General features: G+C 39.9%; 1 protein-coding gene across 1 annotated transcript in view; it reads left to right on the top strand.

The window, feature by feature from the left end:
- grin2aa (glutamate receptor, ionotropic, N-methyl D-aspartate 2A, a) overlaps window positions 1–13,790 on the top strand; it is a 648,709-nt gene that overhangs the window by 37,601 nt on the left and 597,318 nt on the right. The window lies entirely within an intron of this gene.

Here is a 13,790-nt window from a genome sequence, read left to right as displayed (position 1 = left end):
ACCTATTGTGCTCTAGTTAGCACTCTCCTAATGACAGGACGGAAGCCTCCCCTGATGGCTCCCTTGATGACTCTCTCCTGATGACGTGAATGACTCATTACCACGAACAAAAGACTGAAACTGCTTTGACCTGAGTACCACATTGTAAACAGGGGACAAAGCATGTCTGAAACCCGCTCCACGGTTAAGGCTGGGTTTCAACTGTTTTACAAAGAATGCTTCCTTGACACCTCTCTCAAACCAACCAAAATCTTAGCCAGAGAGAAGAAATGGTCTCAGGTCTGAGGGCCATTTCCAGTTCGTGGTGCCTAAGACAAGACTTAAAACCAGGGGGAACAGAGCTTTCTCTGTGGCTGGTCCCAGACTCTGGATTGCTCTGCCCCTCCATGTCTGAACAGCCCCCACAGTGGAGTGTTTTAGGTATCGTCTGAAGACCCACTTTTATTCTCTGGTTTTTAACACCATGCGAGTTGTGTGGTCCTCTGTTTTATTGTTTGGTGTTTACTGTTTTTTTTATTGAGGTTGATTTCATTGGTTTTATCTTTTGTATGCTGTATTTATTTATTTCAGTTGGTTTTATAATTTTTTTATCTTTGCATGTTTTATTTATTTTTATTGTTATTTTACTTATTTTTAAAATATTTCTTGACTATTGGGGTCTTATCTATCATGATTCTATGTGCAGCACTTTGGAACGTCTTTGTTGTTAAATGTGCTATATAAATAAAGTTGATTGGATTGGATTGTTTTACCGATAGATTTAGTTTCCTTTCCATTCAATGTTTGGATTTCAGATGGTACGCACAACTTTATATCGTTTTAGAATTCTCAGTTTTTTCTCTACATCTATTAATGAACCGCTGCTTCACATTACTGCAATGGTTGCCGGTAAAGAAAAGAAAACCCGTCCAAACTTCACCTCTCAGACAATAAGCAAAACATAACTTATGTGCTGCTAATTGACTGTTCAAAAGGTTAGGTACCTCCCACAGAATTTAACATGTTGAATAACTGAGTCAAAAGTAAAATAATGCTTCTATTTAAACTGAAATCTTAATTAATCTGGCACTATTTATGCGTGGGTTACACAGACGTATGGGTGGCACAGTGAACAGAATTGATGAATGGATGAATAAGGATATACTCGCAAGATGATGGGTCATTATATTTTTATGTTTGGTTCTGTCTTCTGTGTTGAAGTGAGACACAGATCACACAGTTCCACAGTCTGCATATATATATATATATATATATATATATATATATATATATATATATATATATATATATATATATATATATATATATATATATATATATATATATATATATATATATATAAGGTGCTTGGAACACCCACTATCCACCACAAACATGTCACTCAGACACCAGCAATGGCTCACAGATGATGCCCAGGCTTTACTCTACAACAAACGCTACTGAACCCCGTGCATACACAGAGTGTCACCTGTCATTCCCTTTAAAGTGGAGTGTCCCAGGTCCAGAGCCCTGTAGTATGCAGAATGCAGATGCAAGTGAAAGATTTTCTGGTGAGTTAATTGTTTAGTGGTAAACTGTTAGAGCACAGCAGCTTATTGCTGCCACCAAATCTCCCTGAGGTGAAACAGTGAAGCTGTGAATCAGGTAAAGTTTTGTATTTTTCTGTTCTTTTATTTATTTTTTATTTTTTTGTTTTGTTTTCCCAATTTTTATTATTTATTTATTTATTATTTTTATTGTGTCATAACGTGTTGGTCTGCATGCATTGCAAGTGGGTTTGGGGTTGGATTTGGGTTGTTGGAGGTTTTTTTACATCACAGATAAGCATTAGTTTCCTGGTAGAATGCAAAGATGTTATGAATTATTGTTCATCATATGACATTAACCTGATCCATCAGAAGTGCTCAGAGAGCACAGCAACACCACTTCTGCATTTCAGAGTGTCAGACACAGACATATGACATGGATTTTTAAACAATCAAGTTCATTCAGTAGTGAAATATCTCAAGTGATTTCCATAAACTTTGCAATTTTCTTGCAAATTACTATGGGGCAAAACATTTGACCTTGACATCTGACCGTGATCACTGTCCACTCTGAAGAAAAAAATCAAATCACTTCTTCCCATAGACCAGATGCACCTGCCAAGATTGACCAAAATTAGATTGTGCATCAAGTCATTTTGCTAAAAATCCATTTAATTTGAACCCTCGAAATCTAATTCTGCATGCAGCAGTGTTTACCGATCAGCCACTGTTTATGCAAGACCTTTTGCATATTTTGTCACACCTTTGCTCAGCAACTCTCAGTGAGGGGTTGCAGCCTCCTCAAGAAATATTTAAAACCAACACTCTTCAGCTGTTCTGGAAGAATCCTTCTCTTTATTTCACTCCATGAACTGATGTCTAGTTTAAGCCATTCAGCAGATTTATCACATAAATCCATCTGTGCGGAACGCGATAAACCCTGAAGTGAAGAGGTCAGTCGAGATAGCTTATCAACTCGCAAATCTCATTTGTTTACAGGAAATATAAAAATCATGGAACATAATGTTATATTGATCCTGAAATGCTCCTTGTTCCACCTTTAAGAGGAGGTGAAGAGGAGAGGTAGAGAAATGAAGGAGTGAGGGATAATCCTATTGCTTGACCGCAGGGAATGCAAGGTGGCCAGGAATTAGAGAATGTTGTGACTGGCACCTGTCACAGACAGGCCATGTCTGCTGTACATACACACACACAGATATTCACGCTGACACAGCAGTATGGATGGGAATTCTTGTTTGTAGGATTCTAACACCAACTCCTCATATACCCATAATGCCTAAAATCGCAACATTATAGTCCAAAAGTGGCAAGTAGTCCATTTGCCCAAAGCCAATTTTGACGTAATTGTACCTCTGAAAGGGACAAAATGAACACTGCCGATCCAGCCTCAGACACGTATCCCTGGATTCCATAGCAGGAAGTGGGCACAAATCTATGGCTTTCCCGAGATGGGATGCCAGTCCGACACAGTTTAATTCCTCACCTATGGCCAATACCTATTCACAGCTGGGTGAACTGGGACACAGAGAGGTAGCTTGGCCAAGAACTGACCCCAGGTCTACATATTGGCCACCCAAACCCTTTTACTGCTGACCTACCGATTGCTCGACTTTTGAATCCAAGGTTGAAACTACGAGGGCTGTCAATAAAGTATAGGTCCTTTTTATTAAGGCTTAAGGCTTCCAACAGAGGTGTTTTTCCTGTGGCAGAGCGTCGCGGTGGCTGCGAGCCGACGCTGCGATCCGTCCGCACGTCTTTCATTAAAAAAATCTCCTTTAACAGTGGAATATCCGGATAAAATGCTGAAACCGACTTCTTCTGAAACTTCTCTGTTCTCTCACGACGTCCTGGATCAATAGAGCCTGAAATGTGGAGGTTTTCAGCTTGAAACAGGCCGACGATGGCGCCTGAGAGCGCTGCACGACGTCTCGCACCGTGGGAAGTCCTTAAAGTGACAGTATCACCTCAAAATCTCTCAGCCGTTAAAATTTTCACTGAAAACCAGCTTAATTTTTCGAACCGTGTCCACTTCGATGTGTCTCACAGGTTTAGAAAAAATTTTGATCAAACAAAGCGCCAGTCTCTCAGCAACTTCTCAGACAAAGGAATTCCGACGAGGGGCTGGATGACTCCTCCCACAAGGAGTGCTCACAGGCGAATGACGTCACCGACAGGCGTGGAAAAACTCACGCATGCGCACGAGGGTTCAAGCATGTCTGATGTAAAAACATATGAATGAAATCCATATAGTTTTTGAAAAAAATAAAAAGGACCTATACTTTATTGACAGACCTTGTAAAATGACAGTGAACCTAAAATGTTACAAACTGGATATAAAGTGCTTGTAACCTTGACTGAAACAGTTTGTGTGCAGGATCTTACTTGCAATATATTTTTAGTGGTTGCTTTTGGGTGTGTCTTTTTGACAGAAAGTTTTAGGAATTATTTCAGTGCTGCACATTGAATTTTGTTTTAAAAAAAGATGAATTGACACCAATGTTAGTTCCACATCCAGAGTTTTTAGGCAGAGCTGAACATTTTTACTGAATATTGCAGTGTTTCCACCATAAAGAGAATTATGATTCTTCTTCTTCTCATGAGTCTAAAGTTTCATAAAGGTTTATGCAACTCTTCACCATCTTTAGGTTAAGGTTTATATAGTTACCTTTTGAATGGGTGGAAGCTGGGTGTTCCATTCAGATTTTCATTAATCCTCTTGTGCAAAGAAATGTGCCTCCACTGATTATGCCTTGTAAGAACTCAGCGTATTTCCCGATTCACGACTGTCTTGTGTGTAAAGACGAGTGAGCCGACAGGTTTTAATGCTGTGGTGTTCACACGCCGTCTATGTTATAACACATCCATTTTCTTTTTGGGGGCTAAATCTCACAGAGCTGATGACTTTCAGTCCAAAGCTAATTCCATAACAACCCTCTGCAGAGTATGATCTGAGGACTTCCATAGTGAATAAAAACTTTACCCTCTTTGCATATATATATATATATACGAGGTCTGTCAATAAAGTATAGGTCCTTTTTATTTTTTCAAAAACTATATGGATTTCATTCATATGTTTTTACGTCAGACATGCTTGAACCCTCGTGCGCATGCGTGAGTTTTTCCACGCCTGTCGGTGACGTCATTCGCCTGTGAGCACTCCTTGTGGGAGGAGTCGTCCAGCCCCTCGTCGGAATTCCTTTGTCTGAGAAGTTGCTGAGAGACTGGCGCTTTGTTTGATCAAAATGTTTTCTAAACCTGTGCGACACATCGAAGTGGACACGGTTCGAAAAATTAAGTTGGTTTTCAGTGAAAATTTTAACGGCTGATGAGCGATTTTGAGGTGATACTGTCGCTTTAAGGACTTCCCACGGTGCGAGACGTCGTGCAGCGCTCCCAGGCGCCGTCGTCAGCCTGTTTCAAGCTGAAAACCTCCACATTTCAGGCTCTGTTGATCCAGGACGTCGTGAGAGAACAGAGAAGTTTCAGAAGAAGTCGGTTTCAGCATTTTGTCCGGATATTCCACTGTTAAAGGAGATTTTTTTTAATGAAAGACGTGCGTACGGGTCCGCGCATCGGGACGCAGCCCGCTGCGACGCTCCGCCACAGGAAAAACACCTCTGTTGGAAGCCTTAAGGACAAGTTGGAACATGTCCAGCTGTTAAACAATTTCTCACATATTCACTCCACTGAAAGCCATCAAAAGCCGCCTGGATTTTACAAATGGTTATCAACACAGAGGTGTTTTTTGTGTGCCGCCGCAGCGCGCCGGCTGCGTCCCGACGCGCGGACCCGTCTGCACGTCTTTCATTAAAAAAATCTCCTTTAACAGTGGAATATCCGGATAAAATGCTGAAACCGACTTCTTCTGAAACTTCTCTGTTCTCTCACGACGTCCTGGATCAATAGAGCCTGAAATGTGGAGGTTTTCAGCTTGAAACAGGCTGATGATGGCGCCTGAGCGACGTCTCGCACCGTGGGAAGTCCTTAAAGCGACAGTATCACCTCAAAATCTCTCATCAGCCGTTAAAATTTTCACTGAAAACCAGCTTAATTTTTCGAACCGTGTCCACTTCGATGTGTCTCACAGGTTTAGAAAAAAGTTTGATCAAACAAAGCGCCAGTCTCTCAGCAACTTCTCAGACAAAGGAATTCCGACGAGGGGCTGGACGACTCCTCCCACAAGGAGTGCTCACAGGCGGATGACGTCACCGACAGGCGTGGAAAAACTCACGCATGCGCACGAGGGTTCAAGCATGTCTGATGTAAAAACATATGAATGAAATCCATATAGTTTTTGAAAAAAATAAAAAGGACCTATACTTTATTGACAGCCCTCGTATTTATTTACAATTCTGGTGACTTTATATATATATATATATATATATATATATATATATATATATATATATATATATATATATAAAATAGTCCACCAGGAATGATTCAACTATGATCTGCCCCCTTGTGGATTTACTATTTAATCTCTCACTGTGCTCCCATTAGTCAGTCCACTGCTATGTGATTACAAGGTACAAAAGGACACCAAAGAGTGTAGAAAGGCAGATATCTCACTTTGATGAGACTGACCTTTTCTGATTGATGGCTTATTTAGTTTTGCTCTCACTGGCAACTCGTGATACCGACATAGTTTGTGCGATGTGTCACTGGATGGATGGCACCCATGAGAATGCCCTGCTCCTCTAACTATGACTAATCTGGATGAATGATGGCGAAAAGGAACGGCTGTGTCATGTGCTGCTTCTGTTTTCATTTCACTAATTAAACAGTGACACACAAACCCAGAATTATGTCCGTGCGCTTCTTGAGTATTTATTACATTTGGATATACTCTCTCTGACAGAGTCTCTGACTCTCCAAGATGAGTTCTGGTGTTTTTGAGGGTTGTATTCTGGCTGCTGCTCTGTTCAGTGGACATGGATCAGGTGTTGGTAAAGGTCATGGAGTGTATTAATTTGTGTGCTGTTGCTAACCAAAGGTTCACTTACTTTGACTTTGAGGAATCACCAGATATCCCTTTTGAAGCCATTGAGAAGAAGGGCAGAATGTCTGGAGTTATGATTGTTCTGGATGAAGATTAACATCCAGGTTTTCTATGATTTTCTGGACTCAGCCATCAGAAGTACATCAGTATGTGAGGAAGTTGCTGAACCTGTTGAGAATTTCATTTATGGTGGCTGAGCATTGACACTAATGTCTGTAGGTCCCTGGCATTTGAGATCAGGACACACCTGCAAAACCTTATGTCCTGAGGTTGCTGGACAGAGATGTTTGTCAATGCTGATGTCTTTCTAGGAGAATGAAAGTCCAAGTATTTAGCATCCAAGTAACATTCGAAGAGTTGTAAATGTTTTGCGTGCTTCTTCAAAATTCTCTAACGCCAGCAAGCTGTTTTTATATTTTATTCATTGTATTTTTACTTTATTTTTTATATAATTCTAATCAGTGTTGTAATGTAACGAAGTAGAATTACTTCCATACTGTACTTAAGTTTTGACATATCTGTACTTTACTTTGTTATTACAATTCTGGCTACTTTCACTTTTACTCTACTACATTTCCTCAATAAAATTATAGTTTTACTCCGATACATTTCCTTAACCATCTTTGTTACTCCTTACTACAATATAAAAGTAGAATAAATTTGATTGGGCAATGCCTGTTTGCAGAGGTGAATGTAAGCCGGAGTGCAGCAGATACAGTCCTCTCCAGCCAGAGTGCAGCGCCTTTCACCCCTGCAACATCAAGTGCTGTGTTTGACATAAAACATGTTTAAAAGACAAACAAATAAAAGATGACAGGTTGAATCTGTGCCCCCGCTGAGGAAGAGGAAGACTGTGTGGAGGGTGAAAACCATCTGCACTTTGGACTCCAAAAGTGGACACACACATACACACGGATTGGCTCCCGCTGGAGTACAGCGCTTTAACCTGAGTTAACACACACTTAAGGGGAAAACCTCAGTACCGACAAACTGGCCGGTGTGTCTGTTTCCTTTTATTTTATTTGAAATTTTCACAGAGAAGTGCTGGGGAGAAGCAGTGCGTGAAAGCGGTGCTGTGTTTTGGATTCCAGAGTGCAAAGAGTGCTGCGTTTGATTGCTTTGCAGTGGTTGGTGGTGGTGATGCTTGAAAAGTTATTTTTTTTTACTTTTCCTGTTCAGTTATAAATGACTGTTCTGTTTGACAAGAGCCTGGCTGTTGTGTTCAACAGAAAAGTATGTATGGCTCTCCCAGAAAACCGTCTGCATCTTCAGAAAAAGAATGGCAGCTTTCTTTACAGTTATATACATTCACCTGTTGCTCACTCATCCCGTCACCAACACCAACTGCTCCGCCACAGGCAGATCAGCCTTTTATAGGGGCGGAGGCCCCTCTTGGTTTCTCCAAACACCACACTGGCTCTCTTTTCATGTCGCTGTTTCACTCTCCACTTGTTTTTGGATTTTACTTTTACTCAATACTTTTACTGAAAGTACATTTTATATGACAAATTTACTTTTGATATTTAAGTACAGTAAATGTCAGATACTTTAAGACTTTTACTCAAGTAATATCATTAAATGAGACTTTACCAAAACTTTTACCAAAGTAAAAGCTAAGATACTTGTATTTTCACTCAAGCATCACTTTGAGGTACTTTATAAAAGACTGATTGTATTTATATCATTTCAGAGACTTATTTTTATTCTGTCATCAACGAGCGTAATAATAATTAATGTGAAAATAAGTCTATTTTTTTTATTTAAATTCTTTTTATGTCCAATATCCCATTTTCCCAAACCTTTATATAGAGTTGCTTCCACCAACAAACAAGCAAACTGGGATGTTCACACACACAGTTTTTTTTCCAGAGACGAGGCTCAGTAAATGTTTAATGTTTCCGCTTTATAGAGGCTGGTAGCTGAAAAAAATGAACCTGTTTTCATGCCACGTAACCTCGCTGACGCTCTGGAAAGATCAGCATTCATTTCAGTGGATGCCAACATGCACAGCGACTCGTGATCAAAAGACATTATTCATCCATTGCTGTTGTTGTCTCCCCTCGGGCAGCATAATTATGCGCATGCACAAACATGCACATACACACGCACTGCAATGCTTGTGTCACAGAGCAAATGAGAAAGAAAGGGCATGACTGACATGAGAGAGTGCAGCGAGAAATAACATTTTATGACCTCATTAAGGAGTTTGCCCAATTATGGCATGGAGACGTTTGTTTTTGTTGGGCTAAAATCATAGTGTCATTTAACTGGAGCATGTGCAGTCTGCTAAACCTCAGACCTGCTGCTCCGGTAGACATCACGCCAACATACACGGTTCCCTGAAGACACTATATACGCCTGTTTGATTGTTACTGTTCATTTGTACTGCGACATCAATATTGTTCCCATGAAGGCAGTTGTTGTGCATCAATAAGTGATTGTGTGCATATGGACTCACATTGCGATAAAGACGTCACCAATGGGTTGAGACGTCCCATTACTTTAGTTAGGTGACTAACTAGGTGACTAGTTATAGTTCCTATTATAACATGTATGCCATTTGTTCTCCTTTTTATCCAATACTGGTGTATTGTGTTTGTGTGTCACAGTTAATATAAGAATGTCCACATGTGTGCATTTGTGCAAATTGCTTTGATTCCGATAGCTTGAAGCAGTTGTCCTGCCGATTAGAAATGGTCTTTGACTTCTAGAAGGGAATCAATTTGAATAATTATGCAGGATACCAGGATATGGATTTGGTACCACTATTCCCAATATTCCCATTGGTTTTGTCTGTGTTGCTTATTTGTCTTGAGATTTTCTACTGAAACACAGCAATATTGTGTTAGGGCAGGGTTTCTCAAAATTCAGACAAATTTCTTTAATTTTACAAGCACAAGTTTTTTTTATATATGTTTCAAACTTCAGAGTGGGCATGCACGCACACACACACACACACACACACACACACACACACACACACACACACACATGCACAGTGCAGGTGTGTAAAAATTCCTTCTTTGTCAATTGATGAAATGCTTACTTGAGGAGAAATAATACTTTTTCTGCACATGAACCACGCTATTGCATCTTTACATGTTACAAATGGCTTACGTACATTGGTATAGTGTTTCACTTTTCTTTTGTGAAACAGCTGGAACAGTGACAGAAATCTGAATCAGAATTGACATTATTGCCAAGTAATTTCTCACGTACAAGGAATTTGATCTGCTGTCATTGGTGCATAAACAACAATAAAAAGAAAAGGAAAAATACTTCTGTAAGAAGTAAAGGAGTCAAATAGACAAATAAGCAAAACTATGTTCACAGTCAAAAAATATAGTGGGAAGGTGCTGTGCAAAGACATGCAGAGGTACAGTACTTTTCCGAGCAGGGATGGTCAGTCTGTACTTTGTGGGAGGGGGGGAAGGCAGGGTAAATAGGGGTCTCTGGCATTATTTATAAGTCTAGGTGTGGATGCAAAGAAATTGTTTTTGTGTTTTGAGGTTTTGGTCCTGAAGAACCTCAGCTGTCTGCCAAAGGGGAGGGTGACAAAAAAATTGTGTCCTGGGTGAGAGGGATTGGCCACTATCTTTCTTGCTTACCTCAGGGCCCTGGAGGTGTACAGGTCCTGAAGGGATGGCAGACTGCAGTTGATCATCTTCTAAGCTACATGGATGATAGGCTGCAGTCTGCAACTGCATGTAAAATAAAAAAGCTATAGAAAATACGCTATCTTGTATATATAAGTCAGATTTGGAGTAGTGTGTGGAAATGTGTGCCTGCCTATGATCAAGCTTGGGGAATAACAGAATACATGTAACGGCGTTACGTAATTACAATACAAAAAAAGGTAACTGTATTCCGCTACAGTTACAGAAAAAAAGACGTATTCAGATTACTGGTATAAAAATGGGGATTAGTTCGCAAGATTACAATTTGAATGCATTTTATAATATCTGTATATAATATATATTTTTTCTTTGAAACGAAAGCGTGGACAGCATGACGTCTCCGGCAAATATTGATGAAGTTCCCAGATGTTAATGTATTTTCAATGGAGATTCACAACTGAACACACTCAGAAAAATGCTCGCAAAATACGTATTAAAAAATGTCATTTTGACCTGGATATCGAGCCAGTAAAATTAAATGACATTAAATTATGTCAGAAAAGTATTAAACTTACTCTGACACACACACACATTCCCAAATATTAGTGTTGAAAGTTACACGGATCTGTGCTGTTCAAGCTGCTGAGCTGAGGCAGCAGCTGTGTTCAATGCAGCGCGGCTCCTAAAACCATTACAATATATATATATATATATATATATAATATTTTTACACAATTATCCTTTATGGACCGAGTTTCATTTATGAAGTCAGTGGTGTGTATGCACATCTCTATGTGTGGGTGTGACTGTGAGCGCCACAGCGCGAGTCATTATAATCTCATTATTTTAAGGTGCAAATTAAAAAAAATCCCCAGTCTTGTCGAACAATTTTAATCACTAACGGCAAGTATTTTAACTCGGCATTGGTCTAGCAGTGGAAAATATCAACTAGACATAAGTGAAGAGTTACAGTTTTTATTGATTGCTTTGACGCAGTAGTCGACTCAAAATCCACATTTCTCAAAACAGTTAATGCAGAGGCCTAAACAGTGGCACCAAAGGTCAAAATGACACATTTTGCTTGCAAAAGGCTCCACCTTTGCTAAAACATTTAAAATATGGACCAAGGCATAAGAGTATAGTACTGTAATGTGTCCTTATCTCCACATATTGGCATCTGGCCTCCTTCACAGCATCAGAGTTCCTCTGGAAGGGAACTCTGTAGAGCTGTGTCATTGTCATATTGTTCCTTCTGAGGACATGGGTAATTGTTGTCTCACTCACAGTATTTACATGTCTAAATACCCCCTGATCTGCAATCACTGCTGCCCTGATTTCACGCAGCCTAATGGCATTATTTGCCAGAACCATGTTCACAATGGCTGCCTCCTGCTCAGCATTCAAAATTCTGCGTCTACAACCACCGACCGGTAGCCTTTCGATTCTATAAAGAATACATGACATGTGAAAGAAATTACATGAAATACTGTATATCACTACAGATATATCTGTATATACTGTATGAGCAACATTACCTGTTCTCCAGTCGAAAAACTCTGACAATGGATGCAACCGTGTTTCTATTGAGAACAGGTTGGACTCTTTGTCCAGCCTCTCTAAGTGAAAGACCATGATTTACCACATGATCAATCACAGTTGTCCAAATTTCAATTGTGACTTGAGCCCTTCCAGCTACACCTCCACCTCGCACACGGACTCCTCTTCCTTGGACTCCTCTTCCCCCGAGCCCTCTACCTCTTACTCTCACTCTCATGTGCCTTAGACCATCCATGCTTGCAAGTTACCACACACAACATGGCACTTTTTAAGCCTGCAGACTGATTGCAAATTGAAAAGTTGTGTGAAGCAGTGTCAACCAGGTGCTCCAGTGATTTGATACCGGTCAAGATGTTTCTAAGAGATGGGAACATATGGTTTCTGTTTGGTTACCACAGCTAAAGCAATGGAGTTTGGAGTGCTTGAATGACATCTGCGTTAACTGATTTGCAAAAGGGTGGGGGAAGTGTGTCAAACCAACGACAATGGGTTAACTCATTTGCAAGAGGTGTTTTTTGCTCTGCTGAGAGAGTGATGATGAAGACTGAGAGGTTACCAGTTTCTTCAAACAGGTCAAAGCAATCAATAAAAACTGTAATGGTTCGTGTCATTGGGTAACACAGGTACGACATGTAACATACAGCTGTTTCTCATCCAGATATCACAGACAAAGTGACAAGAATAACCAAAACCACTTACTAATGGAAGGAAATATTGTCTCCCTTGTTCCTCCGTTTGTGCCATCATGCACAGCTTTCCGGCCTATTCCACCTGTTTCTTGAACATCTATGCACGTAAATCACTAACTTGCCCGAAATTAAAATGGCGACCACGCCTCCTTACTGACAGGATTTACTTAATGGTTTTCATTATGCTGTTGTTCTTATTTTGAAAGTTCAATAAGTGGACTGATATGTTAAACATGGTGCAAATGCCATGTGAAAGACTAAAGTAAGATAATTTTATGTTTACTGAACAAGTAGCAGAATTTTTTTGTTGTTGTTTTGTATATTGTTCTGCAAGCCACTTTTAATTACAAATTCATCCGCACACCGCCTTTTCATTGTCCTTCATTTGTTTGGCATTTTTTGTTGAAAATTTAGCAGGTGAACAATGGGTGTATTTAAAACAATATTGTGGTGCTCTTAATTCATAATGTGAATTAAAACAGAGCATGCCATGTAAAAGAAACAGTTTTATTTTTGCTTAATAAACTGTACTATGTGGTCAAGACTATTTCTATTTAGTTTCTTTTGTCTGTATTAGCATATTTGATATTGGAGTAATCCAGAAGTAATTGAAAGTAATCAAATTACATTACTTTAATATTATGGTACTTGGATTACGTTACTGACTACATTTTTCAACAGGTAACTAGTAACTGTATCGGAATACATTTTTGAAGTAACCCTCCCAACCCTGCATACGATTGACCTGTTGCTTAGCAATAGTAACCATTGAAATACCCTCACACACAACCCCACAACACCTCCCTCCCTTCCTTCCTGTCTGTCTGACAGTGCTCCCCCACACACATTCACAGTCGCCCATGCACAACCCTCAAAACGCATACAACCACCCATATATAGTCCCACTTCCTTCCTTCTTTCCTTTCTTCCTTCCTTCTGTCCTTCCTTCCTTCCTTCCTTCCTGTCTGTTCACAATGTCCATATACTTAGCATCGATTAGCTCCTAATGTTAATTCGACAAAAGCAATAATTAGTCAAGATCAAAGTTCTGTGAGAAGGTTTAAAGATGGCTGAATCAGGTTGCATGGACAGAGACATCTGGACACAAATGCAGGACTCAAACTCACAGCTATGTAGTTTAAAAGTGTTTACTGAAAAACTCAGCGGGGTTGAGTACACAGGAAGGCAGTTCAAAATCGGCAAACAAATCCAAAACATCAGGCGTAAGGCATGGTCAAAACAAACAGGCAGGTGGTCAAAACTCAATGTGGAGACAGGACTAGAGAACACAGGAAACAGACCTTGAAGCAAAGGCAGAGAGCACAACAATCTGGCGGAGAACCAGTGCACCCAGTGAACCTTATATAACCCAGGTGAT

The sequence above is a fragment of the Thalassophryne amazonica genome, chromosome 16 (assembly GCF_902500255.1).
Source record: "Thalassophryne amazonica chromosome 16, fThaAma1.1, whole genome shotgun sequence".
Taxonomy (NCBI): Eukaryota; Metazoa; Chordata; class Actinopteri; order Batrachoidiformes; family Batrachoididae; genus Thalassophryne; species Thalassophryne amazonica.
This window is presented reverse-complemented; position numbering and strand designations above follow the sequence as displayed.